The sequence below is a fragment of the Cervus canadensis genome, chromosome 13 (genome assembly GCF_019320065.1).
Source record: "Cervus canadensis isolate Bull #8, Minnesota chromosome 13, ASM1932006v1, whole genome shotgun sequence".
NCBI classification, from domain to species: Eukaryota; Metazoa; Chordata; class Mammalia; order Artiodactyla; family Cervidae; genus Cervus; species Cervus canadensis.
Window position 1 is genome coordinate 10,501,309 of NC_057398.1, and position 14,807 is coordinate 10,516,115.

General features: G+C 36.0%; 1 pseudogene; it reads left to right on the forward strand.

Moving 5' to 3' along the window:
- Positions 1–12,851: 12,851 nt before the first annotated feature.
- On the forward strand, positions 12,852–13,337 carry LOC122452327 (annotated as a pseudogene).
- Positions 13,338–14,807: the final 1,470 nt, after the last annotated feature.

A 14,807-nucleotide genomic window follows, 5' to 3' on the forward strand; every position in this document is an offset into this window, starting at 1 on the left:
TATTGGAGTTTCAGCTTCATGTTAGTACCTTGAAATCCACTGTGATGGGAATGTTTACACCACAGACATCAGCAAATGCTACAAATCTGGGAATTATTTCCCACCCTGGATTTCTGACTGATCAGTACACTTTGTTTCTGTTCCATTTCCCTCTATGATTGAATGGTAGAATAATAGAAATAATGAATGATAGAAATGATAGAAATAGGAATGATAGAAGTAAACCATGACCTCCAGGAGGAGAATTCTCAACTTGGGTCTAATCAAGATCTTACTTTTATTTGACACTGTTTAGTAAACAGTTCAAGAGTTCATTTTTAAGAACATGCATTTTTGGGTAACTTACCCCCTGGCAGGCATTGTTCTGGCACTAGGGACCCAAAGATGAGTGTGATATGGTGGTGAGGAGAAAGGGACATACAAATTGATGGCAAAGCAAGCTGGCAAGGGCTTTGATGCAATCCGTAAGATACTACAGGAACATAGAAGGGAGACTGGAGTGGATGGGGTATCAGGAAAGTTTTTCTCGAGAAAGCATCTCTTGTTTTGATTCCTAAAAGACAATTCTAGGCAGAGAAAGCCTATCTGCAAATCAAAGGTATGTCTGAGGGCTTTCTGCTCTACGCACTCTCATTAATAAGGCTGGAATATATTAATAACTGGCTCCGTTTTTTAAACACAGGAGTAATGCATAAATACTTTTTTGATGTAAAAAAAGGAAAAAAAAGAGCCCCAAATCTAGATGCTCCCAATCCCAGTTAATTGTCAGAAGAAAGTACTATTCCTAATTGGTTGTGTATCTGATAGACTTTTTACTGTATTACTATATGTGTGTGTACTTATGAAATACTTCTTTGAAATATACAAGTGATCATATGCTGTATGCATTGATATGCAGTTTGCTCTTTCTTTCCCACTTGAAAACATTCTCAGAACTCTTTTCATGCCACTACAAATAGATTTATCTCATTCTTCTTAAGTGGTATATTGTATTCCGGAGTGCTAATACGTATTCTCGGCTATTTTTCTACTGGTGAACTTTAGGTTGTTCTCAATTCTTTGTGATTAAGAACAATACCAGAGTTGAGATCTGTCTAAGTCTTCTTGGGCATGTATATGAGTGTTTTTCTATATAATAATCATGATTACTGGGTTATAAGTAATAAATATTTCATCTTCTAATAGGTACATTATCTTTTGAAATGATTTATCAATTTAATATTCCACTAGTCTATTTCTCTCAACCTCTTACCTTGAGAAAGGCTATTATCAAAAGAGTTCATTTTTGTTGCCTTGATGGGTTTAAAAATGAGATCTCACTGTTATTCTTATATTTTAAAAAAATGTTATTTTTCGAAATAGAGATTTTTACCTTGTAAAATTCTAGTATTTAAATGATTGGAGTGAAAAACTGGCTTTCCCCCCTTTTGTTGTACAGTTCTATGAATTTTAACACATACAGAATTAAGACACCTTCTTCTCATTTCTAACACCCACCAACCATTAGTGAGTTCTCTGTCACTATAAGGTAGTTATCTGAGAATGTTACATAAATAGAATTATACAGTTTGTAACTCTTTAAGACTGGCTTCTTACTCAATAGAATGCTCCTGAGATTCATGACTGTTGTTGCATAATATCAATAATTTGTCCCTATTATTGCTAAGTAGCATTCCATTGTATGGATGTACAAAGTTTGTTCATTCATTCACTGAATTAAAGACATTTGGGGTGTTTCTAGTTTTTGGCAAGTATGAATACAGCTATTCTAAATACCTGTGTACAGGTTCTATGTCAGTATATATTTTCATTTCTCTAGAGTAAATACCCTGGAATGGAATTTCTGGGTCAAGTGATTATGTATGTTTAATTACATGAAATTGCCAAGTTATCTTCTAGAGTAGCTGTGTCATTTTGCATTCCCACCAGTAATGTGTGAGAGTTTCAGTTCTTCTGCATCCTCACTAGCCCACTCTTGTTATTGCCAGTGTTTTTATTACAGCCATTCTAACGGATTTGTGGTAGTATCTTTTGGTGGCTTAAACTTGCATTTCCCTAGTAGGGAATGATATTGAGCATCTTTTATTTGCCATTTTCATATCTTTTTGGTGATGTGTCCAAATTTTCTGTTCACTTTTTGGTTGGGTTGTTTGTTTATTTTTTATTGTTGAGTTTTGAGAATTATTTATACATTGTGTATATAAGTCCTCTTTGGAATTGTGATTTGCAAATATTTCCTCTCAACTTATAGTCTGTATTTTCACTCTTGGAGAAAAAGTTTTTAATTTTGAAAGATTCCAGTCTATAATTTTTTATGCATATGCTTTTGGTGTCCTGTCTAAGAACCCTTTGCATAATCCAGGTCATGGTAATCTTCTATGTTTTCTAAAAGTTTTGCATGTCATATGTATGTCTATGATCCATTTTCAGTTAATTTTTTGTTAGATCTGATGTATAGGGTGAGGTTTATTGTTTTGCGTATGAATGACAATTGTTTCAAAATCATTTGTTGGAAAGACTCTCCTTTCTTCATTGAATTGCGTTTGCTCCTTTCTCAAAAATTATATTATGGACATATTTTTATGTGTCTACTTTTGGACTCTATTATGTTCCACTTATCTCTTCCTCTACCCCTTTACCAGTATCATATTGTTTTTAATTTGTATCTCATAATTATTTAAAAAATTGAAGTACAGTTAATTTACAGTGCTGTGTTAGTTTCAGGGATACAGCAAAGTGATTCAGTTATATTTCCTTATAAACTATTACAGGATATTGAACATAGTCCCCTATACAATAGGTCCTTGTTTTCTTAATCTATTTTGTATTTAATAGTATGTATCTGTTAATTTCAAACTCCTAATTTATCTGTCCCCCCACCATGCCCTGCTATCCCCTTTGGTAGCCATAATTTTGTTTTCTGTGTCTCTGAGTCTATTTCTATTTTGTAAATAATTCATTTATATCATTTTTTGATTGTACATATAAGGGTATCATAGAATAGTTGTCTTTGTCTGACTTACTTCACTTAGTATGATAATCTCTAGGTCCATCCATGTTGCTGCAAATGACATTATTTCATTCTTTTTTATTTCATTGTAGATACTTAAGTTCATTTAGGTTGCTTCCATGTCTTGGCTATTGTAAATAATGTTACTGTGAGCACTGGGGTGAATATATTCTTTTTTGATTTAGAGTTTTCTACCAGACCACCTGACCTGCCTCTTGAGAAACCTATATGCAGGTCAGGAAGCAACAGTTAGAACTGGACATGGAACAACAGACTGGTTCCAAATAGGAAAAGGAGTACGCCAAGGCTTTATATTGTCACCCTGCTTATTTAACTTATATGCAGAGTACATCATGAAAAGTGCTGGGCTGGAAGAAGCACAAGCTGGAATCAAGATTGCCGGGAGAAATATCAATAACCTCGGATATGCAGATGACACCACCCTTATGGCAGAAAGTGAAGAGGAACTAAAAAGCCACTTGATGAAAGTGAAAGAGGAGAGTGAAAAAGTTGGCTTAAAGCTCAACATTCAGAAAACTAAGATCATGGCATCTGGTCCCATTAAGTGAAGTGAAGTCGCTCAGTAGTGTCCGACTCTGCGACCCCATGGACTGTAGCCCACCAGGGTCCTCAGTCCATGGGATTTTCCAGGCATGAATGCTGGAGTGGGTTGCCGTTTCCTTCTCCAGGGGCTTCCCTGGTAGCTCAGACGGTAAAGCGTCTGCATATAATGCAGGAGACCCAGGTTCTAGTTCCATTACTTCATGGGAAATAGATGGGGAAACAGTAGAAACAGTGTCAGACTTTATTTTTTTGGGCTCCAAAATCACCACAGATAGTGATTGCACCCATGAAATTGAAAGACGCTTACTCCTTGGAAGGAAAGTTATGACCAACCTAGACAGCATATTAAAAAGCAGAGACATTACTTTGCCAACAAAGGTCCGTCTAGTCAAGGCTGTGGTTTTTCCAGTGGTCATGTATGGATGCAAGAGTTGGACTGTGAAGAAAGCTGAGCACTGAAAAATTGATGCTTTTGAACTGTGATGTTGAAGACTCCTGAGAGTCCCTTGGACTGCAAGGAGATCCAGCCAGTCCATCCTAAAGGAGATCAGTCCTGGGTGTTCATTGGAAGGACTGATGCTGAAGCTGAAACTCCAATACTTTGGCCACCTCATGCGCAGAGTTGACTCACTGGAAAAGACCCTGATGCTGGGAGGGATTGGGGGCAGGAGGAGAAGAGGACGACAGAGGATGAGATGGCTGGATGGCATCACCGACTCGATGGACATGGGTTTGGGTGGACTCTGGGAGTTGGTGATGGACAGGGAGGCCTGGTGTGCTGCAATTCATGTGGTCGCAAAGAGTCGGACACGACTGAGCGACTGAGCTGAACTGAACTGAACATACTGTTCTCATAGTGGCTGTACTAACTTACATTCCCATCAAGAGTATAGGTGGGTTCCCTTTTCTCCATACGCTCTCCAGCATTTATTATTTGTAGACATTTTAATGATGGCCATTCTGATTGAGTGTGATACCTCACTGTAGTTTTAATTTGCATTTCTTTAATAATTAGCAATATTAAGGATATTTTCATATGCCTGTTGGCCATCTATATGTTTTCTTTGGAGAAACATCTATTTGGGTCTGCTGTCAATTTTTTGATTAGGTTGTTTGTTTTTTGTTAATGGGTTGTATGAGATATTCATCTGTTTTGGAAATTAATCCCTTGTTGGTAGCATCATTTGCAAATATTTTCTCCCTGTCTGTAGGTTGTTTTTTTATTTTGTTTATGGTTTCTTTTGCTGTGAAAAGGCTTTTAAGATTAATTAGGTCCCATTTGTTTATTTTTGTTTTTATTTCCCTTACTCTAGGAGACAGATCCAAAAAAACATAGCTACAGTTTATGTCAAAATGTGTTCTGCCTATGTTTTCCTCTAGGAGTTTTATAGTATCCAGTCTTATATTTAGATCTTTAATCCATTTGAAGTTTATTTTTGTATATGGTATTGAAGAAAGTTCTAATTTCATCTTTTTACATCCTTTTCTCGACAACACTTACTGAAGAGACTATCTTTTCTCCATTGTATATTCTTGCTTCCTTTGCCATAGATTAATTGACCATAGGTGCATGGTACCTCTGAGCTTCCTATCCTGTTCCGTCGATCTAGATGTATACTTTTGTGCCAGTATCATTCTGTTTTTATTTCTGTGGCTTTGTAGTATAGTCTGAAGTCAGTATGTGTGATTCTTCTAGCTCTGTGCTTCTTTCTCAAGATGGTTCTGACTATTTGGAGTCTTTTGTGTTTCCATGCACATTTAAAAAATTTTGTTCTAGTTCTGTGAAAAAAGTGCCATTGGTAATTGATAGTGATTGCACTGAATCTGTAAGATTACCTTGGATAGTATGATCATTTTAACAATACTGATTCTTCCAATTGAAGAACCCAGTATATCTTTACATCTCTTTTTGTTGTCTACAATTTCTGTCATCAACATCTTATAGTTTTTTGGAGTGCATGTCCTTTGCCTCCTTAGGTAGGTTTCAGTTCAGTTCAGTCGCTCAGTCGTGTCCGACTCTTTGAGACTGCATGGACTGCAGCACACCAGGCCTCCATTCCTAGGTATTTTTTGATGCAGTAGTAATTGGGGTTGTTTCCTAACTTCTCTTTCTGATATTTCATTGTTGGTGTATAGAAATGCAACAGATTTCTGCATATTAATTTTGTGTCCTGAAATTTTACTGAATTCATTGATGAGCTCTAGTTGTTTTCTGGTAGCATTTTTAGGATTTTCTATGTATATCATCGGGTTATTTGTGAGCAGTGACAGTTTTACTTCTTTTCCAGTTTGGATTCCTTTTATATCTTTTTCTTCTCTGATTGCTGTGTTGAGAACTTCCAAAACTATGCTGCATAAAAGCAGTGAGAGTGGGCATCCTTGTCTTGTTCTTGACCTTAGAGGAAATGCTTTCAGCTTTTCACTACTGAGTATGATGTTAGCTGTGGGTTTGTCATATATGGGCTTTATTATGTTGAGTTATGTTCTCTCTATGCCCACTTTCTGAAGAGTTTCTTTTTTATCATAAATGGATGTTGAATTTTATCAAAAGCTCTTTCTGCATCTATTGAAATTATCATATGGTTTTTTATTCTTTGCTTTGTTGATAGGTATATTGCATTTGAGTGCTATACCTTTATAGTAAGTTTTAACATCATATAGTTAGAGACCTCTAACTTTATTCTTTCCAGAGTTGCTTTGTACATTTTGAATCCTTTGCATTGCTATACAAATTTTAGGATCTTCTTATCAATATCTGTAAAAAGGCTTACTGAAATTTTGATTGACACATAATTGAATCTATACATGGATTTAGGGAGAATTGATGCCTTTATTATCCTGAGTCTTCCATTCCATGAGCATGATATGTATTTCCATTTATTTAGGTCCTCTTTGATTTATTTAATCATCATTTCATAGTAATTCTTTACATTTCCATATATAGATACTATACATGTTTTTTAAGATGTATACCCTTCTAAGTATTTCCTTATTCAAAGCTACTGTAAATGTATAATTTATTACATTCAGTTTACAGTTTACATTGCTAGTATGCAGACATACAATATACTTTTTGGTATGGACATTGTATCCTGCTACCTTGCTAAACATACTTCATCCTAGAAGTTTTTGGTAGAGCCCAAGGATTTTCTATCCAAATGATCATGTCATGTGTGAATAGCAAGTTTTACTCCATCCTTTAAAATCTAAATTTATAAATAATTTTGTTTTATTTATTATTAAATAAAATAAATTTATTTTATTTCCTTTTCTTGCATATTTCACTGGCTGAGACTTCCAGTATTATGTTGAATCAAAGTATTGAGAATGGATACCCTAGCTCTCTTTCTGATCTTAAGGAGGATGCATCTTGGGGGGAATTTTTTACTATTAAGTATATTAGCCTAAGGTGTTTTTTGTTTTATAGATGCCCCTTGTTATATTAAAGAAGTTCCCTTCTCTTCCTAAGTTGATGAGAGTATTTCTCATAAATGGATGCTCTATTTTGTCACTTTTTTGAATATATTGATAGGATCTATGGTTTTTCTTTTTTAGATGGTTAGCATGGTAAATTATATTACAGATTTTTGAATACTGAATCAGACTTGTATTCCTGGGATAAATCCAAGTTAATTATGATGAATTATTCTTTTTGTATATTGCTCTATTTTATTTGCCAATATTTTGTTGATTTTTTTCCACCTATGTTCATGAGGAATATTGGTGTGTAGTTTTTTTTTTTTTTTTGGTACTGTCTTTTTGTGTTTTGATATCAGTATAATGTTGGCCTTACAGAACGTGTTGGAAAGTATTGCCTTCTATTTTCTAGAGGGCAGTGTGTAGAACTAGTATTATTTCTTCTTTAAATGTTTGGTAAAATTTTATAGTGAATCCTGTTTGGAACTAGAGATTCTTTTGGAGGAAGATTTAACTAAAATTCTATTTATTTAATGGTTGTAGGATTATTCAAGCTATCTACTTCATCTAAGGTGAGTTTCACAGTTTATAGTTCACAAGGAATTGTTCCATTTAATCTGTGGTATCAGGTTATTGTGCAGAGTAGCTTGTAGTGTTTTTTAAATTATCATTCTAACATCTGTGGGGTCTGCAGTGATAGTGCCTCTTTCATCCCTGATACAGATAATTTGTGTCCTCTGTTGTATTTTTGGCAGTCTCGTTAGAGACATTGATTTTATTGGTTTTTCTCTAAGAACAAGCTTCAGTTTTAATAATATTTCTCTAGTCATTTAAAAAATCTAGTCATTAGATTTTTCTCTAATCATTTTTTAAGGATTTTTGTATTTCTGTCTTCAATTTTATTGATTTGTGCATTTATCTTCACCGTTTACTTTTTTCTGCTTGATTTGTATATTTTTAACTCTATTTTCTAGTTTGTTAAGGTAGAAACGTAGATTATTTGATACCTTTTTCTCTTTATAGCAAAGGCATTTTAGTGCTATAAATTTCCCTGCAAGCACTGCTTTAGCCACATCCTATGACTTTTCATATGTTGCATTTTCCTTTTCATGTGGTTTTATCGAAAATGTGACCCTCTTTGAATCATGGGTTACTTAAAAATTTTTTGTAAATTAAAGTATAGTATAGATTATATTAGTAATATTATATTAGTTTCAGTTGTACAACATAGTGATTAAGTATTTTTATATATTATCCTCCATTAAAATTATTTTAAAATATTGACTATATTTCCTGTGCTATGCTATATCTTTGTATCTTATTTATTTTATACATAGTAATCTGTACCTCTTAATACCCATAGGCTACTTTTTAAAAATTTATTTATTTTTTAATTGAAGAATAATTGCTTTACAGAATTTTGTTGTTTTCTGCCAAATATCAACATGAATCAGCCATAGGTATCCATATGTCCCCTCCCTGTTGAACCTCTCTCCATGGACCACTTTTAAGCGTTCTAAATTTTCAGTGTTTGGACACATTCCTGTTAAATTCTGTTTATTGATTACTAGTAAGGGGTCACAAAGAGTCAGACATGACTGAACAACTAAGCGCACACAGACAGTATAATTCCATTATGGTCAGAAAATACACTTTGTATGATTTCAATTATTTTAAATTTGTTAATGTTTTATTTTATGAACTTAGATGCAGTCTACAGATCTTGGTGAATAATCCATGTTCATTTGGAAAAAATGTGTATTCATCTGTTTCTGGTTAAAAATTAGGTCTAGATAATGGATGATGTTGGTCAATTCTTCTATTTTCTTGCTGATTTTCTGTCTACTGGTTCTATAACTGAGAGTGTTAAAGTTTGCAACTATAATCATGTGTTTGTCTACTTATTCTTTCATTTCTGTCAGTTTTTGTTTCACATATTTTGAAGCTCCTGTTGTTAGGAATATATATGTTTGGGAATGGTATGCCTTTTTGGTAAATTGATATTTTAATCGTATGTATTATTTCTCTTTAGCTTTGGGACGTTTTCTTTTTGCCATGAAGCTTACTTTGATTCTAATATAACCACTTGTGATAGGGAAACTCTAAAATGGGCTCCAATGATCTTCACTTTCTTGTATGTTTGCCCTTATGGAATTCCCTCCTCTTGAGTATAGGTTGACCCTAGTTACTTACTCCTAATCAATAGAATTCAGCATAGGATGTCATATTCATGATTAAGTTACAAAAGATTCTGGTTTTTGTCTTGCTAGCAGACTCTCTCTTTTCTGGCTCTGATGAAGCAAGTTCCCATGTTGGAGAGGCCTCCATTACAGGTGGCCTTGAGCCAACAGTCAGTAAGGAACTGAGGCCATCAGTCCTGCAGTCAGCAGAGACTTGTATCCTGACAACTGTATTAGTTAGAGGACTCTCCAGAGAAAGAGACTCAGTAGGAATACATAGATAGGATTTGGCTTGTGTGATATGAATATGATTTGTCTGGGTGTGGATTTCTTTGGTTTATCCAGTTTGGGGTACTTTTGAGCCTTTAGGTTGTTGTCTTTTGTCAAACTTGAGGGGCGTCCAGCCTTTATTTCTTCAAATACTTCTTCAGAACTTCCCTCTTTCTTATCCCTTTGTAGAACTCTGATCACAGAAACATTAAACCCTTTGTTACTGCCCACAGGTCCCTGAGGCTCTGTCTTTCTTTTTTTTTTTAAATCATCTTTTCTTTTTGTTCTTCACATTAGAATGTTTCTATTGATCTATCTTCAAGTTCACAGACTCTTCTGTCATCTCAAATCTGCTAGTAAGTCCTTTCAGTTAATTCAAAATTTTTAAAATTTTTTCAGTTCTAAAATTTCAGTATTTTTCAGTTCGAAAATTTCCATTTAGTTCTTTTTATTGTCTATTTCTTTGCTAAAATTTAAAAAATTTCTTTTTAAAATAATTGTGTTTCAAGAGTGTTTGCACTGCTCTTTTAAGCATTTTAAATTATTTTACAATTTTTTAAGGTCTTTGTCAGATAATTCCAACATCTGTATCATCTCCTTGTTGGTGTCTATTGGTTTTCTTTTGCTACGTGAGTTGAGAACTTCACAAATTTTCACACGTAATTTTGAGTTGTATTTTGAGTATCAGTTATGAGACTATGGATCTTGCTTGAATGATACGGATATCATTGATTTTTTTAAAATTTGTTTTAATTGATGTTTAGACTTAGACCACAAATTCCCTCCTGCTTTCTGTGGGTTGTGGTTACAACCTGTCAGTTCAGTTTCCACCTTTGCCATGTTTTCTGGTTCTGTCCCATGAGGGCACCACCAGGTGGTCATTCTGAAATCTGGGTGGACGTGTTCTCAAAATCTTTGGTATGCTTATTAGGACTAGATTCAAGCACCACTGGGTTTAGGGTGAGCCCAGAAATTCCCTGGGTTACTGTCTTGAGCTCTTCTCTCTGTTATCTCCCAGTACTTCTTAGTTCCCTCGGGCTCCCCTTTTTGGTCTCCCATGCAATTGCAGTGTTAGGACAGAAAGAAAGCAAAAAGCAGTGGGATTTGACCTTAGCTTCATGGAATCCTTGCTCCACTGAATGGTAAGGAAAGTTCTTTTCCCTTAGAATTTTGGTTCCTGAAGCTACCATTGCTGCTGTTCCTATTGCCATCCATCACCACCACTACAAGGATTGCCTGGGGCGGGGGGCCGGTGGTGGGTGCAAGAGAGTGAAGAAAAAGGAGAGGCAAGCCTGAAGAATTTGATAGGTCAAGGGCTTCCTTGACAATTCTTTTCCCTCAAATTCATTCTTAGTGTCCCTGGCATTTGTATTCTTTCATATAAATTTTAGAATCAACAAATCTTTGGGATATTGATTAGAATTGTATTTATAGGTTAATTTGGAAAAATTGTCATTTATGCAATTTGAGTCTTTTCAAGTAAAGTCTCCTTTTGTATCCTTCAGGAAAGCTTTATAGTTTTTCTTAATGAAGATTTTGGATACATGTTATGAAGCATATACCCAGATATTTTATAGTTTTGTTAAGATTTTGAAAGATATCGTTCCTATTTTATTTTAGGTATTATAGGTAAATGGGAATACTGTTGATTTTCTGGATACAAAAACCGTATCTTGTATCCAGAGTTTTACTAAATGTACTTATTAGTTCTAGCAGTTTTTCAATTAAACCTTTTATTTTTTTGGTACATGATATTTTCCATTTCTCTTTTTATTTCTTTTATTTCCTCTCTCTCACTCTCTTTTTCTCTTCTTCTTCTTCTTTTTTTTTTTTGCTTGTTGTATTGACCAGAAATACCAGTACTGTGTTAAATTTAAAGAGGAAAGAAAAGGTCTTTGTTTTATTCAAATTTTATTGGAAATCCTAATGTTTCACCATTAAGAATAATCCTTGCTATAAATTTCTAATAGATAGCATTGATCAAGATCAGGAAGGTGTTTTGCATTTATGTTTGTTAAATAATTTTTAAAAAATCACAAATAGATATTGAATTTCATCAAATGATTGTTCAGCATTTATTCAGACGTTTGTAATTTTTAAACTTTTTATTTACTAATGTGGAAATATCCTTGCTCTCCCAGAATAAAGCCAACTTTGTTGTGGTGAATTTCTCTTTTTATACACACCAAGATTCAATTTGTTAATGTGTTATTTAGAAATTTTGCATCTATGCTTGTAAATGAGGTTCACTTATAATTTTTTCTTGAGATGTTCAAATCTAGTATTTGAACATCAAGAAAAGGGTTAAAGGGTTTGAAATAAATGAAAAAATTTATTATATCTTTTAGTAAACTCACAAGACTCAGATTTTAGAAATACATCTCAAGAAAAAGCTAAAGTCAATCATCATATTCATGATGTGAATATTTCTAATGACCCTGTTAGGGTACTTTATGTAAATATTTTACTTAATCTTGAGAACAACTCTGTGTTCATATGATGCAGATGGGGAAACTGAGGCTCATGTCAAAGATCAGACAGTGAACTCTCATGACTGTAAGTACTAGAAATCCAAATGACGGCTCCATCAGGATGAAGAATGGAGTTTGGCTAACAAGCTTTGGGGAGGAGAATCAGCTGACCTCAGGAATGAATGCCAGTTGCTGGGGAAGGCCTCCAGGGTTATCTTTTTTCTCTAAGGATCAGCCTCACTTTTCAGACCAGCTTTCTCTCCTTGTCAGGACTCAGGGAAGCAGGTAACTCAGGCTTCACATCCTATAGCTTTGTTTTCAAAGAGAGATGAATCCCTTATTTTAATGACACTGTGATGGTCAACTTACTCTAACACTATATGGTTTGACTGGGGCAAGGATCAGCTTCCTAGAAGAGGGTGGGTGCTGAGTACAGAGTTGTGAACCAGGAAACTATTAATAATTAGGCCTAAAACATTCACCATGTATCCATCCATCCACCCAATCAGTGTCAGTACCATGGATTCCACGTTAGCCAAGATTCATCCTCGGGAGTATCCTATTCTGGATCCCTGCTCTTAACCACAGAAAACAAAGAACAATAACCTCACCAACCAAGGGTAAAAGAGAAAGAGGTGATTTTCAACTCAGAGTGCACGTTAGAATTTTCCTGGGAGTTTTTAAAAACTACTGCTGGCCTCGCCCCTTCTCTACCGACTATCCCAAGCTGGGATCAGAGCACCATATTTTGTCTCTCCAGGTGACTTTCATTTGCAGGGCTGATGACAGGGATGGATCCATCCATCCATAAAGATCCATAAAATGATTGATCCATCCATCCATTCCATCAGTGATTTTTGAAGTTAAGTATTTATTTGAGTTAAAAGGGTTAGTAAGGCTTTCCTTTCGGCCAGAACCACCATTTTCCAGTAATTTGCCAAAATGACCAACACAAAGGGAAAGAGGAGGAGCAGCTGCTCCGTGTTCTCTGGGCCTTTTAGAAAACATGGAATTGTGCCTTTGGCCACATACATGTGACTCTACAAGTAAGGTGATATTGTAGATATCAAGGCAAAGGGCTCTGTTCAAAAAGGAAGGCCCTACAAATGTTACCTTGACAAAACTGGAAGAGTCTACAGTGTTACCCAGCATGCTCTTGGCATCTGGGTAGGGGAAGGGGAAGATTCTGGCCAAGAGAATTAATATGAGAATTGAGCATATTAAGCACTCTAAGAGCCAAGATAGCTTCCAGAAACGCCTGAAGGAAAATGATCAGAGAAAGGAGGAAGCCAACGAGAAAGGGACTTGGGTTCAGCTGAAATGCCAGCCTGCTCCACCCAGAGAAGCACACTCGCAAGAACCCACAGAAAGGAGCCTGAACTGCGGGAGCCCCTTCCCTATGAGCTCATGCCATGGTATGTGTGAAGGAAACAGGACATGGGCTGTAAAATTAATAAACAGTAAGTTAAAAATGTTAGTAAGGAAGGATCTTGGAGGAGGAAACTATATTTTGATTTGAGGATGGTTTGGACTGAAGTGAGCTTAAATTGATAGAGATTGGGATGGGACCCATTTTAGAAGGAGAAAAGACATGAAGGTGAAAATAGTAAGTTGTCTTCAGGGCCAGTAAATAAACTTGTCTGCCGAGAACAGCCCCCCAAGGATAGAAACGAGCCTTGGCTCCCACTCTGCAGCCAAAGCAACTCTGCTCTTTCTCTGTTTTCACATTTAGTTCAACAAACAGTGTTGAGCTGGACCGGTTTGGAAATCATTGGCCTAAAGGTGATATATTTGATGTAGTTGGTTCACAGTTGAGCAGAACAGTTTACAGACTTGGATTCTGAAGTCAGACAGGATCTTCCATTTACTAGCTGTATCCTTGGGGCTGGTTCCTTAACTTCTCCACACCTCAGTTTCCTTGTGTGTTGTCAGGATTGATTTCACTTACAGCAAACTCAGCTATGACTAAAAGATTTTCTTTGCTTTACTGTGACTGAACATCAGGGCTTCCCCTGGTTGCTCAGTGGTAAAGAATCTACATGCAATGCAGGAGCTACAGGAGATGTGGGTTTGATCCCTGGATCAGGAAGATCCCTGGAAGAGGGCATGGAGACCCACTCCAGTATTCTTGCCTGGAGAATCCCATGGACAGAGGACCCTGGCAGGCTATTGTCCATAGGGTCACACAGAGTTGGACATGACTGAAGTGACTTAGCATGCACGCATGCACAATTGAACCTCATTTCTGCCTTGAGCCTCAGTTCTACAGATGGTGAAAACCTTGTCACAGTGAATGGAGTGTAAAAATCTGTCATTTATTTTTCCTTCTTGGCTGGCATCTGGTTTGGGAGGTTGAGTGGAAAGTGGGTAGAGGTTAATTGTGGGGCATCAGGTCATGGGGAAGGTGTGGTCCCCAGTTATTACCTGATGCCTCAGCCCCAGGCTGTTTCCACTCATCTCTAATTGCCAGCATCCACCCTCCCGGCATCAGAAAGAGACTCACGGGTCGTGCCTAGCTGTTCTCTGGTCCACAGGCTACACAGTCATTCTCCATCCTTCACATCCCAGCTGTGAGGTCACTTCTGCTCCCTTAGACCTCTCTGTTCCTGAGTCTCTCTCAGCTACACAGGTTAAAAAAAAAAAAATCTATATCTACCCAAATTCCAAACCTGACCTTTAGGAGGAGGCATAAATTTTGGAGTTCAAATGCTAAGAACATTTTGTTTTATATTTTTGCTATCCTAATCCTACTCCAAGTGTTGTGAATGCCAAAGTGTATTTTGGGGGCAAGCAGAGGGTGACTCTGTTAACAAGACCAAACAGGTGAAAAATCAATTGGCAAATGTTTTGTAAAACGATTCTGACACAGAGATCATAACAATAGTTACTTTTTAG